Consider the following 16,684-nt stretch of genomic DNA (forward strand, 5'->3'; position numbering starts at 1 on the left):
GTATATTCATTTCCAACAGCAAGGAAATCACTAATATGCATTCATGCAAATGATCATATCACATGAAATAACAAGTTCTCCGATATAAGGTGGTGTTATAAACGTGTCAACTAACACACCAAAAATATTATTCCGTGGTTCAGAATGCTTGCCTTTAATGGTGTGGAGAGGTGGGGGTGCTCTCCAAAATTTTTGAAAGCTTCCTTCTCTCCCAAAAATCCTATTTCCAAAAATATGCAAATAACACATATTTCAAAAACAGTACAAAAAAGTTGTTTGGAAAATTTTCAAATAAATCTTAAAATAAACTAGACAATATTTGAGAGATGTAGGAAAAAGAATTAATTCATTTGGAGTTATACTTAAAAAGTTATAGGCAGTCAAAGCTGTGGTCAAAATCTGTTTTTAATAAAATCAGGAAAAAGAAAACGTTTCAAAAAAGATTACGCTTTCGGACAGAGAAGACGTATTTGCGCCTTTTACGCTTCCACTTAACCCACGTGGACTGGCGCTGGGTCACTGACGGTGGGCCCGCCTGGCCCACTGGTCAGGTTTGACCAGTCGCCCGTGTCTTCTCCCTCCTCTGCCCGAGCGGGGCGGGGCTCCGGCGAGGCTCACCGGCGAATGACGGCACCGTTCGGGGAACGGAGGCCATCGGCGTGCTCAGGGGATCAAGGCGGTCGCTCTGGTGGTCGATATGGTCTCGGGGATGGACGGAGCTGCCGGCGACGAGCTTCGCGGCGGATGGAGACCGTCGGGCAAGGTGATTTTTCTCCCGCGGTGTGTCCCGATCAAAATTGAGTAGTGGGAATGGTTCACGGGAGGATGAGGAAGCTCTTGGTGAAGAGAACGGAGAGGGGGAGGTACTAGGGGTGCCGGATTGGCCGGGGCGGTGGCGGCGGCAGGAGTTGCCGGAGATGAGGAAGGAGGCCTCCCCGGGTCGAATGCGAGCTAGGGGAGTGCCATTGGGGTGGCCTGAGGTTGCCTGCGTGCTCGGGGAAGCTCGGGGGCCTCCTTTTATAGCTCGTCGAGGTCGGTTCCGCGGCGGCGGATGAGGATGCCGGTGAACCGCCTCTCTGTAGCTTGCAGGGCAATGTGGCGTGGCTGGGGATGATGGCAGGAGCTAGCGGACGAGTGGGCACTGCTCCAGGGGCGAGCTGGCGAGCGGGGGAGGCTCGGACGGCGCCGACATGAGCAGGGGCTGCCGGGCGGCCGCGGCGGCTAGCTCTTGGCCTGCCGGGGTGTGGCGAGGGGCGGCTTGGCGTGTTGCGGTGAGAAGGGGAGCGCGTGGCGTGGTGCTGCAGAGCGGGCCAAAACCGTGGGGGCCAGCGTGTCGGCTCGGCGCATGTGCGTGCCAAACGCACGCTCTGCTCGCGCTCTGGGCGTGCACGGGACGTGCTCGACGTAATGCCAGAGCATGCTACAGAGCTTGGGTGAGGCTGGCATTTAGCAGATCTAGGTTAGGAGTAACGGGGAGTCTAGTGGACATGCTTGTTTGATCAGAGGTGCAAGTTCACAGTGCAATGCCAAAATTCATGTCAAAACAGATCATGCCCGTAAGGTGTTTGACAAAATGCTAAGGGCACTTAGGCAGGTCTTGGAGTGGCCAAAAACTCCAGATGGTGGTCTCTTTAGATGTACAAGAGGGTGGTGAGGTTAGTTTGACAAAAGCAGAAACTTGTTAGTGCAAGTTTTGCAAAATTTCAATTCTGGACAGAAAGAAAAAGGCATTACTTCATGAACCAAAAATAATCCAATGGGTGCATGCTCCTGGATTTAGGGGTTTGGTAGGGCTGTCTACAAGTAGGAGAAAGCACAAGATCATTGGAGCAAAATTAAATAGGGTTGTAGTAGAAATCACAAGGCTGGACCAGAATGAAAATGAGGTTGATTCACTCAAATTTTTCAAAGAACAACACTAGGTTTTTGCATAATGTTGAATCATATGCTACTACCAATATCCCATAATTTTGGTGGAGGCTAGAAAGAATTATTTAAATGGGTTGTAGTGCAAATTGCACTCTGGACCAGAGAAGAAAAATTGAGTGTAGAGCTCAAAATATTACATAAATAAAAGGTATTTTTGTATAAAAGTGATTTAAAAACATCACATGACATCTCCAAATTTTGGTTGGAATTTTAAGTGAATTTATCAAATGGTTGTAGTTCAAATATGGCCATATAACCTTGAAAAACCATTTTTCAAGAAAATAAAGATCAAGCAATTTAATTAGTTAATTAGTTATACTGATAAAAGAAAAGTTTTTCTTGAGAGGTTAAACAAGTCCAATAACATATTTGAAAGGTTTTCACTCTGGGGAAAAACTCCCTAATAACAAGGGAGAAAAATGGTTCAAAAATCAAAAGGGAGCTCAGAAAATAAAAGTTTTAATTTCCTGGCAAAATTTTAATGTATAAAACAAGGCCAGAATTTTGGGATGTCACACAGTTGGTTCTGACTTAGTGTTGCGTGGGTTCAGACTGTTGTAACGCGGCTTGTTAAAAATGAAGAAAATGCACAGAATGTGTGGGTTCAGACTTAGTGTTGCGTGGCTTTGGTTTAGTTGGGTTCAGAAACAGCCGAACAATTGGGTTCAGGCTTAGTGTTTCGCGGCCGTGTTTGCTTCCACCGACTGTGTTGCTAACAGAAGCTGACTTAATCAAAATACTAAAGAATTTCCCCTTTTTTTACTAAAGAACTCCCTTAGTAACTAAAGCTATGACATGTGGGGCCGTGTCCTTTAAATTATATTTAAACTCCCAAGATCATAATAAATTCATATGAACTCGGAAAATTATATATAACTAAGACACATACCCGTACGTTGCAAAAGGAGAGTCTGTAAGAAAGGAACATGTAGAAATTAGAAAACCAACATAAAGAAAACTGGCATTGCCACCAATTAATTTTTTTGAAACCGAGGCAGGGGGAATAGAGTTTGAAATACACCTCGTAACTGAAAAAACAAAAGAGTGTTACTTTATGTTACCCAATTTCTTCGCCCCGGCGGTTACCCAGAGGATGACTTCACTCTTGATGTTGTTGAGCAAAACCGTTGGAGGCATACTCTTTTTGTCGAAAGACCCGGGCGTTCCGTTCGTTCCAAATGGTCCATCCCAATAGCATGGCGAGGCAGGCCATGGCTTTCCGGTTGGGTTGCTCTTGCTTGATCTATTTACCCACCATTCCTTTAAAGAGTCCTCAAGGTGCCAAGTAGATGTGTCAAGATCTTCTAAATGTACCTACTCATTGACCAAATTCCATAGGCGAAGGGTGAATCGACATTTGACGAAAAGGTGTAGGCCAGATTCTTGTTCTCTTTTGCATAGGGGGTAGAGTTGACAGTTTGGCCATCCACGCCGGGCCAACCTATTGGTTGTCTAGATTCGATCTTGTATGGCCAGCCAAGCAAACAATTTCACCTTGGGCGGTGCCCAAGCCTTTCAAACTGTGTGATCCATAGGAGAGTGGACCATTCCAAGAAATTGCACGGAGTAAGCCGCCGTCGTGGAGTATTGGCCATTAGTGGCATGCTTCCAAGTAATCTCATCCTCCGTGTGCTCCTCAAGTGAGAATTCCGAGATCAGAAGCCAAAGATCAACAAATTGACGAATGTGTGTCATAAAGAAGTTGGCGGTCATCTTGATTTTGTTGATCCAGGATCCCTTGTTGAGAGCTTCTCTCACCTTTCAGTTTTTTCTTGTGGAAGCCTCATGGATGAGAGGCTCAATATAAATAGGTCTCCTGCCATCCACCCAAGGCGCCTCCCAAAAAGGGGTCTTGGCCCTGTTCCCAATAGTGATAGAAGTGGAGGCATAGAAGAAATCCCGGTTCTTTTCATCGCAAGGGTTGCCCATGCCAACCCACATCTTGGACGGCTCTGTCCATTCAGACCATAACCAACGCAGTCGAAGGGCGCGCACGAATTTGATAGTGTTGAGCACACCGAGGCCTGCACGGTCGTATGGGCGGCATACGAGGTCCCAGTTTACTTTGCATTTTGCCCCTGTGGTCTTGTCAGAACCTGCCAAAAGAAAGGCACGCTGGAGCTTGTTGGTGTTGTGGAGAGTGCTCGGCGGAACAATGAGCGATGTGATGAAGTATACCAATAATGAGGAGAGCATGAAAAAAGATATTGAAGGTCATTAATCCTATGACTCGTTCTCTTCCCCAACCGCACGAGAGGCAAACGAGGAAGAGAAACCGTTGCCCCCTCCCTCCGCCGGCGAAGCCGCTGGCCCCTGCCTTCATCTGTCGCTCCGCCGGTGGCTACGGGTGGGGACCTCGGCGCCATGTTGTTTCACTGTCGACTGGTTTGCTCTAGCTGAAACAAATGCTCCATCACAGTGGTCATTTGGCTTGTAATTCATGAATCTTCATACATGATAGCTAATTTTTTAGAACACTTTTTGAGACAATTGTCGTATTACAATTTATCATTTTTCCTGGCAGCTAGGCCACATATAATTACATAATGCGAAGGTTTTTTTTGTTTTGATTTTTTTTGAATTTGTTATGTCGGTTTCAAAATGCAGTCAAAAAATGCCAGAATAACTGTTCATACTTAGGGATTGAATCTTGCAAAACTCTTGGTATATCTATGATGAAATAGATATTTGTGTACCTAAAAATATTTTTTTTAAAATAACAAGTAAACTATAAGGGAGTTGTAGTTCAAATTTCCATAAAATGACTTAATTATTTTTTGTACATAATATGTGCTAAGTTTTCTACCTCCACATCTCCTCCCGCCACACCTAAAATATTTCCCGCTGGCGAAAATTTTCCCGCTCCACATATGAGGGTATTTTTGTCACCAGAGAACACCGCCACACGCCCGCACTGCACGATAGGAGGGTATTTTCGTCGAACTAATTCAGCCGCACCGCACCATACCGCCGCTCCCGTCCCCCAAATCCCCTCGAACCCTAGCCGCCCCTGCCCTCCCCATGAACCCTAGCCGCCCCTGCCCTCCCCTCGAGCGCGAGCCGCGGCCGATCTAGCCACCGGCGGGGCGCCGCGAGCAGCGGCCGGTCCAGCCACCGGCGTGCGGCGCAAGCAGCGGCCGGTCCAGCCACCGGAGGGGCGACGCGAGCAGCGGCCGGTCCAACCACCGGCGGGGCGACGGGAGCAGCGGCGTGACCTTGACCTCTCCAGGTACGGGCCTCTGGCGCCTGTGCTTCCCCGCTCCGGCTCGCCCAACCCAGCAGCACACTCCACCACCACATCTCTCTCTCTCTCTCTCTCTCTCTCTCTCTCTCTCTGCACCATCACACTCCACCGTTTCTCACTGTATTTGTTATGTCATGGTGAAGGTTGCAGAGGTGGAAAGGAAGCAGAAGAGGGTGTCGTTCGACCAACCTCTCAGGACAAGCTGCTCACGGAGGTGCCCAAGTACAAGCGGACTATGTTCTCTATCCTCCCCTAGGCAACTTCATGTTCATCCCACATCCAAGTAGGTGGTCCATTTTAACTAAATCCGATTCAGTTTCTGGACAACTAAGTCTACTTTTACTGAAGAAAAGTGGCGTTGCGGGAGTCTAGATAGCTCTGCAATAGTAGACTCATGATATTACGTGACCACGCAGCTCTGGTTCTGCCAGTCCCCATTGAAAATTCCAAATCAACATCAGTTCTGCACTGGCTGTTAATTTAAATATTTAATCCTATTGCTACACTTAATTTCTGCTTTGCACTTGCTCTCAACTGAATACTTGTATATTATACAAAGACATGATACATAAGCAATCTTTATCAATAGCTAAAAATGTGTAGGCTACAGCTTGTGTGTGACAGTGTGACTGATGTCGATGACAAGTAGTGAAGTGCTTGTGTCTAGATACTATTATATGTGCAACTATTTATCTACCTTTCAAAGCATCTGCCCACTTTATATTTTTAACTTGTAACTGCTATGCTGCTCCCTAGGCCATTAACTCGTCCAGCAAGCAAGGCAAGTAAACTAGGTAACAACCAAGCTGACTAGCACAGTTCCAATTCCTGTGAGATCCACTATGACAAAGATGACAACGAGCAAGAAACTCGCAGGTATACAACTTGTTTGTTGAGTGTGCTGTTTGGTTTTCTATGGACGTGAATTGCGCTTTGCATAGTTTCGTGCCTAGCTAATGTTTGTAACCTAGTACCTGAAATATACGTCTTCTAGGATTACTAATAGTTCGCTCCTGATATGTACTTTGTATAAAAAACAAAATAAAACAGTTCGCTCCTGATATGTACTCTGTAGTAAAAACAAAATAAAATAGTTCACTCCTGATTTGTATTTGTATTCTAGGATTGCTAAGAAACTCGCAGCTCAGTTGTTTGTGTTGTCTTGCTTCTCCTATGCATTTCAACCATTCAGTCTTACAATTATATTTTTTGTTCATGTAAAGAAGCGCCAACTGCTGAATACGAGAAGATTAGGGCTAAAAATTTGATGAGGAACAACCGCATATTCCAATCACTTGGCATCAACAACCGCATATTCCAATCACTTGGCATCGCTGCATTAGGTATGATGGTTAGGAACTCAAATCGAATGCAGCAAAGTAGTGTCATCACCGATGGGGACTCAGCTTCTGCCATAACACAACAAGGCTCAAGCTCTGAGTAGAGTCCTGACAATGAGGTCATTGAGGAGGATGAAGTTGAAGATATTGTAGTGGAGAAGGAAGATAAGGTGCTAATTCTACTTTTGTTTTTGAGGGATGGGGGCTATTTGTATGCTATATGTGCTTCAGTGCTTTGACTAATTCTGGAAATACATTTTTTGCATGAGATCTAATAGTTGTCTCTCTTTTATTATAATGCTTTGAAGGTTCCTAAGAAGGCAAGGAAGTCGATCAATAAAAAGACATGATGTCTGAAGATAGATATGTTGTCTTTATCTCTACCTTTCTTTACTAAACATCAGTTGTGCTACTTGGAGAGATGATGATAACATTGATTTGCATGCTATTATGGCTGCATACCCTTTTGAACTGCAACTTGGATTGCAATCTTTAGGAGCCTTTGTGGTTGCTCCATTTATTCTCATACATCTTTTTCCATGGTAGGAAACCTGTCAGTCGAACAAGGAGAACCGTTTCGAAGTTAAGTTCCATCAGAAAACTGGTTCTCGCCCCTACATTTCCCATGTGCATGCTTTGGTAAGGATCTCTCATGTTTTCATTTGCTACTACAGTGATTCTTTCAATTGTTTCTTATTGTTCCATTGTGTCGTTAACAATTTCAGAAAGAGGCTCGTAAGGGTGAAGAGTTGACTTTGTTTGATCTATTCAAGGAGTGCCACAATGGCAAGAAGACTGGTTTCTCTGAGCCAGTTAAGAAGGTGATAGTAAGTTTCTACTATTCTTTTCTGTGTTGATGAGGCTTGTTTACCTCATCCTTGTTACACTTGATTACATTATATGACTTCTGCTCGACAGATTTGATAGAGATGGGTTGTTCAAAGTAGTACAGTATATGATTCATGTTTTGTTATAGTTTGTTTGTCCCAATCCTCTGTTTCATTGCATTGCATATTCATTTTGGTACTGGAAATGCGACAATATTCAGGCAATTTTAGTTCTTGTTGCAGTCCAGCAGGTACTGCTTTGTCGTTTAACACTGGTAATTAAGAGAGAGTGTTGTATGCTCTTTGATTATTTTTCTAGTGATTGCCTGAAACATCTATCTTCCTTGCTTTCGAAGTGGAGAAACTCTGTCATTTCATATACGATCTGAATGAAATGTTTAGGACTTGTGGAAGTGGATTCTTTGATACTGTATACTATACTAAAGAAACAACATATGCGCTCCTGAAATGTACTACATTCTTCTCCGCTCCATGTTCCCATTTAAGCTAAACAGAGGTGCACTTAGTTGCCTAATTTAAATTTCAACAATGGTTTGTTGTGTATGCTTACCTGTTTAATAAACCTGGTGCCATGCTTCTTTCATGTAGCTGATAGTAACTTGCAAAAAAGTGATTCCCAAGAATTATTAATTCTGCTTGTCTGCTTCAAAGTTTTCAAATAACTTCTAGTTAATTAGTAGCATGGAGACTGGATTATTATTTAGTCAACATTCTTGAATAGTTTGCTTATAAAGTTTCCTAGTCATTCAGAACCAACTGCAATGACATGTGTACATCTTTCTTTAAATGTTAGGCTGACATGTAAAAAGCTATGGAACAAGGGGTACCAGAAGGTGGAGAACCAAAGAATGTTGCTGCTGTTATTGCTGACATTCTCACTAAAGAATGTCCCTCCAGCACATTCCTTCAAAATGTTGGCCTTGATTCGAGGTCCAAGAAGAAGTTCAACAGGTCAGCATCTACTTTGGATGCTCATGTACAAGAACTAGAGTACAAGCTTGAGAGGGAGAGGCAAGCCACTGAGTTGATGCGAGAGGAGCTTGTTGAGGTCAAGAAGAAATCAGAGGAGACCGAAGCTGCACGCGCCGCAGAGTATCAGTTGTTACTGCAAAGAGTTGAGGCCACCCATGCTAGGGCTGTAGAAAGTGATGCTAGATTTGCGCGTCTCATGGATCTATTCGAAGGTAAAATAGTTTAGTACGGCATGGTTGATGTTGGCTTTGGGACCTTTGATGTTGAGTTGTTTGGACCTGGGGTTGATGAGTTTTGGTTGACTGGACATGTGAATCACAATATGGACCAGGGATTGGCTATGGTTTGATGAGGTTCTGTTTTGGTTGGTGCATCTTATGAACATGGTGTACTGATACTAAGCTACTGGCTATGTTATTTTGGTTGGTGCATCTTATAAAACTGTGGCGTAATGATACTGTTGAGCCTAAGTTAATGAAATCTTGGAGAATTATATTTATCATTCTATTCTCCTGTATTGGTTGACTGCCAAATTGTGCAATGATTTTTTTCTTTTTGAGCTACTGTTGGCTATTGGCTGGACAGCGAAAATACTAAATTGTATGAGTGGGCTTGCTCGTCTCAAGGCCCAATATAGTTTTTTTGATAGAAAAAGATTCATATTTTTGCTGGTTAGAGAGAAGGGCTGGCATTGAATAAATGGACTGCACATTGTCTGAGCCCAAGAACTAACATTAAAAGGCCGTGGCCCAAAAGTAAATGTAAAAATGGGCTAAATTATTGGGCTCAGCCCATTAAAACAACTGATTTGGACTAATCCTACATGGCATCCATGTCATCATTTTTTCCACGTTAGCGCCATGTTGGTTCAGCCACATCAGATCCTAGGTGGCCTAGGCTCATTAGTAATGACCATAATTTTGGTCAAAGATTTAACGACCAAATTTTTTGTCAAGGGCGGCCATGACCAAAATTCTAGAAAAGGTCACGTTTGTTCGTTCTTGACGGTCAACTGTTGACCTTTCGAATTTGGTCAAAAAAGGTCAATAAACGAAAGCAATGACGAATTAACGACCAAAATGGGGAGTCATAATTGACCGTATTTCTTGTAGTGTCTATAGGTTTCGATAGAGGTAGGTTTGTAATTTCACTCAAACGTGACATAACCGCCTCTCACCCGGATTCATACACGGTGGGCACCAAAACACAGTGTCTCCTCAGCCGAAATCGACTCCCTCCCCGATTCATACACGGTGGGCGCCAAAACAAACTCTCGTCGGCCAAAATCTCCGTCGGCAAAATTCGGTGTATGTGTGATTACCGTCCTATCCTCAACCGACTAATATTGTTGTGATGTAGGAAATTTAAACGGGGCTAAGTTTGTAAATTTCCTCGCATTTGAGACAAGCACGCCCTGAAGACATGGTCCCCCCTTCCTCTCTCCCTCCATTTCCCCATTCGTACTCCGTGGGTGCCAAAACACCCTCTCCACCCCAGCCTCCTCCGCCCGCCACCCCATCCACCGCCGTCCTCCTCCACCATGCAGTCCTCCGCCATCGTTCATTACAAGAGATCGACCTCTCTCATCCACGGCTTCGAACCGGGATCCTTGCGTCCCATCCTCTCGCTTCATCCCCGCCGTTGTCCACCTTGCCGGCGCCGCTCCTACAACCGTCTCGTCCACCACGCCGGGATATTTCCCCTGCCGCCACCGTCTACCCTCCTAGATCTTCTTCCACACCGCCGACAACCGTCGCTACCGCATCACCGTCAAATTCTCAGCAGATGCATACACGGCTCCGCACCAGAGGAGGTACTCTTTCGTATCTGCTCAACTTATTTATCGCAGCAAGAACCTAGATCGCCACTTCTTTACTCTGATTTCTTGTCCATAACTTGTTAGTTGAAAGCAAACATTGGTTGCGAAGTTTCCTTTGTCCGGTTTGCACCTTCAGATCTACCATGGCACACTCAACACTATACTCTCAATGCTTATGGTTTTCCCCTTTTATATTCCACACTAGTTAAATGATAGTAGGCTAAATTTCAAAATTGGGTCAGTCAATTTTTGACAGCTTGCCAGAGTTCGCCGGTGCGAAGGAAGGGGCTCGGGTGGGGACGATGGTTGTGGGGGGGGGGGGGGGGGGGCGGTGGCCTGGCGGTGGTGGTGCCTCGCCGAACAAGGAAAAGTCGACGCGGGTGGGGGTGGGTGGGTTGGCGGAGGAACATAGGCGGTGGGGGCGGTTCAGGGGAGGGCAGGGGGGTCAGGGTCGGTGGTTCAGCCAGCGGCCCGTGCGGTGTTTTGTATGGGAAGAATCAGAGACGATGAAGAATAAGGGTTAGGAGATGTAGGATCTTCATCCAACCGCCTGAAATGACTGACCCAAATGACAAAAGTCACGTGACTTGCATGTAGACATTCCTTTATATTCAGTACCATCATCGTAGCTGCTTAGCACTGCTCCTGAATCCATCAAGCTAACCAACGTGCCACTCATAATTCCAAACTTGTTCCTCAAATACGAATCTGATATGATGCTGATATAACTAAAATAGATAACGTTTAATTGGTCAGCTAATTTTCCTACTTTTACTTTCGAAAAGCACATGCACCACATATAGAGAGACAATAGGGAGTTGCATTGTTAATGCACTCTAGTTCATCATGTGTGGGCACTGCGCAATGAACATTTTATTATCCAAAATCTGCTTGCTCTTCTTTAGCATGTTCCTCTTCCATTCTTCTTTAATAAGTACTCTCTCTATTCCTAAATACAAGTCTTCGTATAGACTCCACCATGGACTACAGATGGAGCAAAGTGAGTGAATCTGCACTCTAAAATGTATTTGTATACATCTGTATGTGATCCATAGTGGAAATCTCTACAAAGATTTATATTTTGGAACGGAGGGAGTATGATAGTAGTACAATATGTTTCTTGTAGCGAAGAGGGGCAGGGACATTTGCAGTGTAGAGGTCTATTAGGTCGGTTGTGATGGACACTTTCAACTCTTCGGGCCTCTTTCATTCGTAGGATTTTGTAAACATAGGAATAAGTATTGTAGTGGCCTGCCCACTTGAATCCTATAAGGTTATCAAGGAAATGAGGGGAGTTGTGTCGCCTTTGAGAGTTACACTGATATTAACAGTACCACACCTTCAGTTGAACAGAGCTAGTATCCGAAGCCTTTCTAGCCGCACCGGCAATAGTAGCCTATATTTTTCCAGCAAGTTCGACTTTGCTGATTTTTCATGTGATGCTTACGGTTTTCTCCTTATATCTACACTATGATCTGTGTAGTTGCTTTGTGTCGCACTAGCAGCAGTCCACTCTTGATGCTAAACAACACACCAATCATTAGTCCAAAGCTTACTTCTTCAGATATGAATTGTGATATGATATTGATATTAGTTAATGGACACACATTTAAATGGTTAGGTAATGCTCCCACTTGATTTTCCAAATGCATGTGGCCACATACAGAGAGACATCATGGAATTGCATTTCTTTGGGCGCTATGATTCATCATGAGTGGGCAACCAACATTGTATGCAAAGAAGCGGAACCTCAAGAATATGCTTCCTCTTTTGTTATTCTATATTTAGTACGTATAGTATGTTCCTTGTCAGGAAGGGAAGCAGGGACATCTACAATCAATAGCTGATAGAGCTGGCCTATACATGATCGATAGGCTTTCAATTAGTAGCGGCAATACAACACCGTATTTTCCAGCCAGTTCCACTTTCCTGATTTATATATCCTGGTTATGGTGTACCCATTTTATGTACACTACGATCTTCCTAGTTGATGTGTGCTCTTGTTATCATGGTTTGGCAATAAATTCTCTATACAGTCTATTATGAACCTATCATCTGCCAACTATCCTTACTTCTGGAGCCTATTTCTTTGTACTTGTGCCAAATTATATTAATGCACGCACCATAGTACAACACACATGGGCTCTCTCATCAGAATCCAGTGATAGCACACAAGGTTTTACAGGGCGCCCCTATATTAGAATATCCTTTGCCTTACAAAGATAATCTCACTACTATTTATGTTTTCATGCTTCTCAGATATTATACGTAATCACAGTGAATATCAAAATCCGCGCATCAGAAGAATATTGTGGAACACTTCAACAACTTACAAAATTGGCACCAAGGCATTGAGTGCCATTCTGGATGCAATGAAACTCATACGCTCCCCACCTGTAGATTCTTGTCCAGAATATGATCCTAATGACTATTCCGACCTCGAGGACTCAAAGGCAGATTGCCTGTCCTGTTCACCCATCAAGGTGCCTATTCTAATTTAGCAAGGTTTTATTGATTGCGTGTATCTTGCATAACGTGTCTTGCATTTCTTCTACTTTGTTGCACCGCCATATGCTTAGTTTACTCATCATATATGTCAAGATACCATGCCCATCAATTATCAATACATATTCCATCTGTCATCATACCATGTTTTTACACTCAAAAGTTGTTCTTGTGCATCAGACATCAAAAAGGAAGAGAGTGATTGCCGAACCTAAAGGAGCACCCGCAAAGTCCTTGAAAAACATGCTGTTGCCGGAGAAATCAGAAAACACCCCACTTATATTGGCTCTACAACCAATGACACAAAAGGTAGGACCGACTCCAGCTGAGTGTACCCATACTTCACTGGCCACACCACTAGCCCCACCACACAGGACCTGCACTCCAGCAAAAGGTATGCCGATTTCAGTTGCAATACCACCAGCCGTACCACAGAAAAATCCCACTCCAGCAAAAAATACAGCAAGTCCACTGGCCTAAGACCTATCCCAACTGCAGAGACGGCCAACTCCTGCAGATTGGAACCCCATTCCAGTTATTCCCAGTTTAAAAGACAATTCTTTCAATGTTGTTAGGGACTAGGTGCATATATTCCCATCATGGGAAGATTATAGTGAAGACAAACTCCATTTTCATATCTTCCTATCCCACTTACGTGTAAGTGCTATTATTCATGGTAATTATTTTCCTGTTTTCTGCTGATTGAACACATCAATGATTTACATTACATTGTTGTAAGTAGGCGAGGGTCAATCTGTATAGTCATGACGAGCAAAGCTTTCTTGCGCTTTTCAAGGAAGCATTGCAGCAGTATCGGTGTTACCTAAGGAAATCACACTTTGATGGCAAGTCTATAAACGAATTTCCAGTGGAGTCTCCTGTGCTAAATTTAGAAGACATTGAATGGAAAAAGCTTGTTATGCACTATTCTTGTTCCCAAGATGAGGTACTGTCTATAATATCACATGACAATTTGAACTTCTACTTTTCCACATGTGCCTTATGGATCTCTTTTGCAGGAAATCTGCTCGAAGAAGAATTCTGGTTTGAAAAGGACGACATGATATCGCAAATATGCTGCCCGCTGCTTTGCTCTTGTTAGTACCTGTTGTCCTGTATCACTATACTTGCATTCATACCTAGTTCATTATGTGAAAGCAGTATGCATGATAGCTTGCTTATAAATTGTTCACTCCAAATTATCTGATCTATATGAATGGTTACATTAGTGTAGAATATATCCAATGCCAATGAATTTTTTTAACTCTGCATTGTTCTTGTAAGTACCTGTTGTCCTTTATCATTGTACTTATATTGACAGCTAGTTGTTCATGTACCATCACTCTGTATCTTATTTTCCTTTGCCCTCCATTTTCTACACATCATATCTATATTTACTCTTACCATAAGGTTGGATAACACCGATGGTACTAAAGAAGTTTGGCTCTGCATTGCTCTTGGCTGTACCTTTTGCCTATATCGATGTACTTGCATTTATAGCTACTTGGTCATGTAGCATCACTCTTCATATTATCTTAAATATTCTCCATTATTTCTTATATTATCACACACATATATATATATATATATATATATTTAATCTTAACAAAATGTAGAATAAAGGCAATGGTTATGAAGAATATTTTGTGATAAACTTCTTGAATCCCCCCCATCAGCATGGACAAGGAATTTATAGAGCTTGTCTTCACCACTAATGTAAGTTTGTCCTTGTCAAGCCTTCAAAATTTATTGTGTATATTTGGTTAGGCATGACTGCAACAACTATTTATTTTTGGTGTCTGCATCAAATTGCATGTTTAAAGTTTATTATGTAGTTCATAAACAAAAGTTTGTCCTTCTCAATTTAAGTTTTCAGTTGTACAACCAAGTTCCTTCTTCATACCATGTAAATTAAACTATACAGAGCAAGTGATCTTATTTTGCACTGCATGTATGCTTCTGTTCTTGATCCGTAATCCAGTGGTGTGGTGAACCTACCCACTACAACACAATGTCATATTCTGCAATGTCTTAACTATGAATAATGTCATATCATTCTACTACTCCCTCTATTCCATATTATTTGTCACTGATTTAGTACAAAGTTGTACTAAATCAACGACGAGTAATATGGAATGGAGGGAGTATTATTTAAACCGTCTCTTTATTTGCCAATCTAACATGGGATAAATTGACATCACACTAACCATTGATACTTATGAGTTCTTGATCTGTAATCCAATGGTGTCGTGAAGCTGTCAACTCCTTCACAATGTCATTTCCTGCCATGTCTTAACCTAAACAATACCATATTGTGTTAATGCTATTTTAAACTGTGTCACTTTATTCGTCAATAAGAAATGTGATGAATTGTTAGCACTGATACTTATATTTGCAAAATCTGTCATCTGTGTGCTTGTTTCTCTTTCAGAGTGAGGAGGATATAAGCTTCAAACAAGCGTAGTCTCATCAGCTTGGTCAACTACTTGCGCGGCAGCTCCCGAGCAGGGCTAACCTTTCTTGAACTCTATTGAAGTGATGTCGGTTTTGTATATTATTTTGTCAGCATGTTTATTTGCACTGGTGGCGATCCTGGATGCCCAGTGTATGTAATCTGCTGTCTGCTTGTGCTTTATTATCATAGTGGCGAACATTGATGCCTAGTGGATGTAATATGCCGTAATTTCTTTATTGTATAGTCTAGGTTTTTTCTTATTCACGATGCCTAGGTTTTTACTATATCTTGTGTTTGCGGTAAACCGGCCAAACCGTAAAATTATGGTACATAATCAGGCCATCATGCAAATCACTATGTATGATCTGCATCATGGGCCCAGTCATCTTGATCCATTAACAGGCCTAAATGTCAAATGACCCACTAGTTGTTTCGGGCCTTTAATAGGCCGAGTAAACCGCTGGCCCTATTTTCATAAGAAAATTCAATGGGCTTTTAGTAGGCTAAAAAGTAGGTTGGGCCTGAAACATGCTGAACAGCTCACGGGCCTACAGCAGGCCGAAATAGACCCCGGCCCATGATTGTGCCAATCACATCATGGGTCGTTAACATGCCAAAATTGTCTCGGTCCTTGTTTGGCCCAATCAGATTATCGGCTGTGAGTAGGCCGGATGCAAGCAGGCCATAGTTAGGCCCAACTATATGACGGTATTTTAATAGGCCGAAATAAATATACGGCCAAAATGTTAAACGGGCCTTTAACAGGCCCAAACTAATATCAGGCCATATTACTAAATGGGCCTTTAGCGAACCAAAATCCTAACCAGGCCTCAAGTTGGCCCAAAAGCACATTGTCCAGTTGATGGGCCGAATCTGATATGGGCCATAATTTAGCCCAAAGGCTCTTAAAGGGTCTTATCTAATCTGGGCCGTAATATGGCCGATAACGTGGTAGGCTATTAACGGGCTGGATCAATATGGGCCTTTATTAGGCCCAGAACGTGGCAGACTGTTAATGGACCGGATCAAATATGGCCTGACATTTGGCCCAAAATATGGCAGCCTGTAACGGGCCGACCCACTAGTGTCCTCAAAATCTTGTGGGCCTTTAGCTGGGCCGGACCATAATGGTCGGCAAAATCTTGTTTGCCTTTAGCTGGGCCGGCCCATTATGGTCGGCAAAATCTTGTGTGCCTTTAGCTGGGTCGGCAAAATCTTGTGGGCCTTTAGTTGGGCCAGCCATTTAATCTTTATGGGCCACTTTTGGGCCGGTCCACATGTCAACATATCATAGGTGCATCTCATCCATTGGATGAGTGACACCTATGCCAACGCGGAGCTGACACGTGGTTCCGCCGGCCAGTGAGAATTTTACACGTGGAAAATCGGCATTGGTCGTGGCTGTTAGCGGGTTATTGGATCCAAAACCAGACCCGGTAGCTTAACGACGACCCGTTATGGTGGATGCCACGTGTCGGTTGCCATTGACAAAAGCACTTCTATGGCATGCGATTTATCGTCATGGAAGTGGACACTTCCATGATGATAATTTTGGTAATGTCATGGAACACT

At 43.3% G+C, this 16,684-nt stretch overlaps 1 long non-coding RNA gene across 3 annotated transcripts; it reads left to right on the forward strand.

The window, feature by feature from the left end:
- Positions 1–4,853: 4,853 nt before the first annotated feature.
- Positions 4,854–8,803, forward strand: LOC125543722. 3 transcript variants are annotated; one of them, XR_007298717.1, is made up of 6 exons: positions 4,854–5,158; positions 5,317–5,456; positions 5,930–6,049; positions 6,822–7,152; positions 7,239–7,340; positions 8,155–8,803. It is a non-coding gene; the product is annotated as an uncharacterized LOC125543722 (long non-coding RNA). The 3 variants fall into 3 exon arrangements; XR_007298716.1 differs by having other exon boundaries at positions 4,856–5,158; positions 7,239–7,334; XR_007298718.1 differs by lacking the exons at positions 4,854–5,158; positions 5,317–5,456; positions 5,930–6,049 and adding an exon at positions 6,477–6,683 and having other exon boundaries at positions 7,239–7,334.
- Positions 8,804–16,684: the final 7,881 nt, after the last annotated feature.

Source organism: Triticum urartu, chromosome 3 (genome assembly GCF_003073215.2).
Source record: "Triticum urartu cultivar G1812 chromosome 3, Tu2.1, whole genome shotgun sequence".
NCBI classification, from domain to species: domain Eukaryota; kingdom Viridiplantae; phylum Streptophyta; class Magnoliopsida; order Poales; family Poaceae; genus Triticum; species Triticum urartu.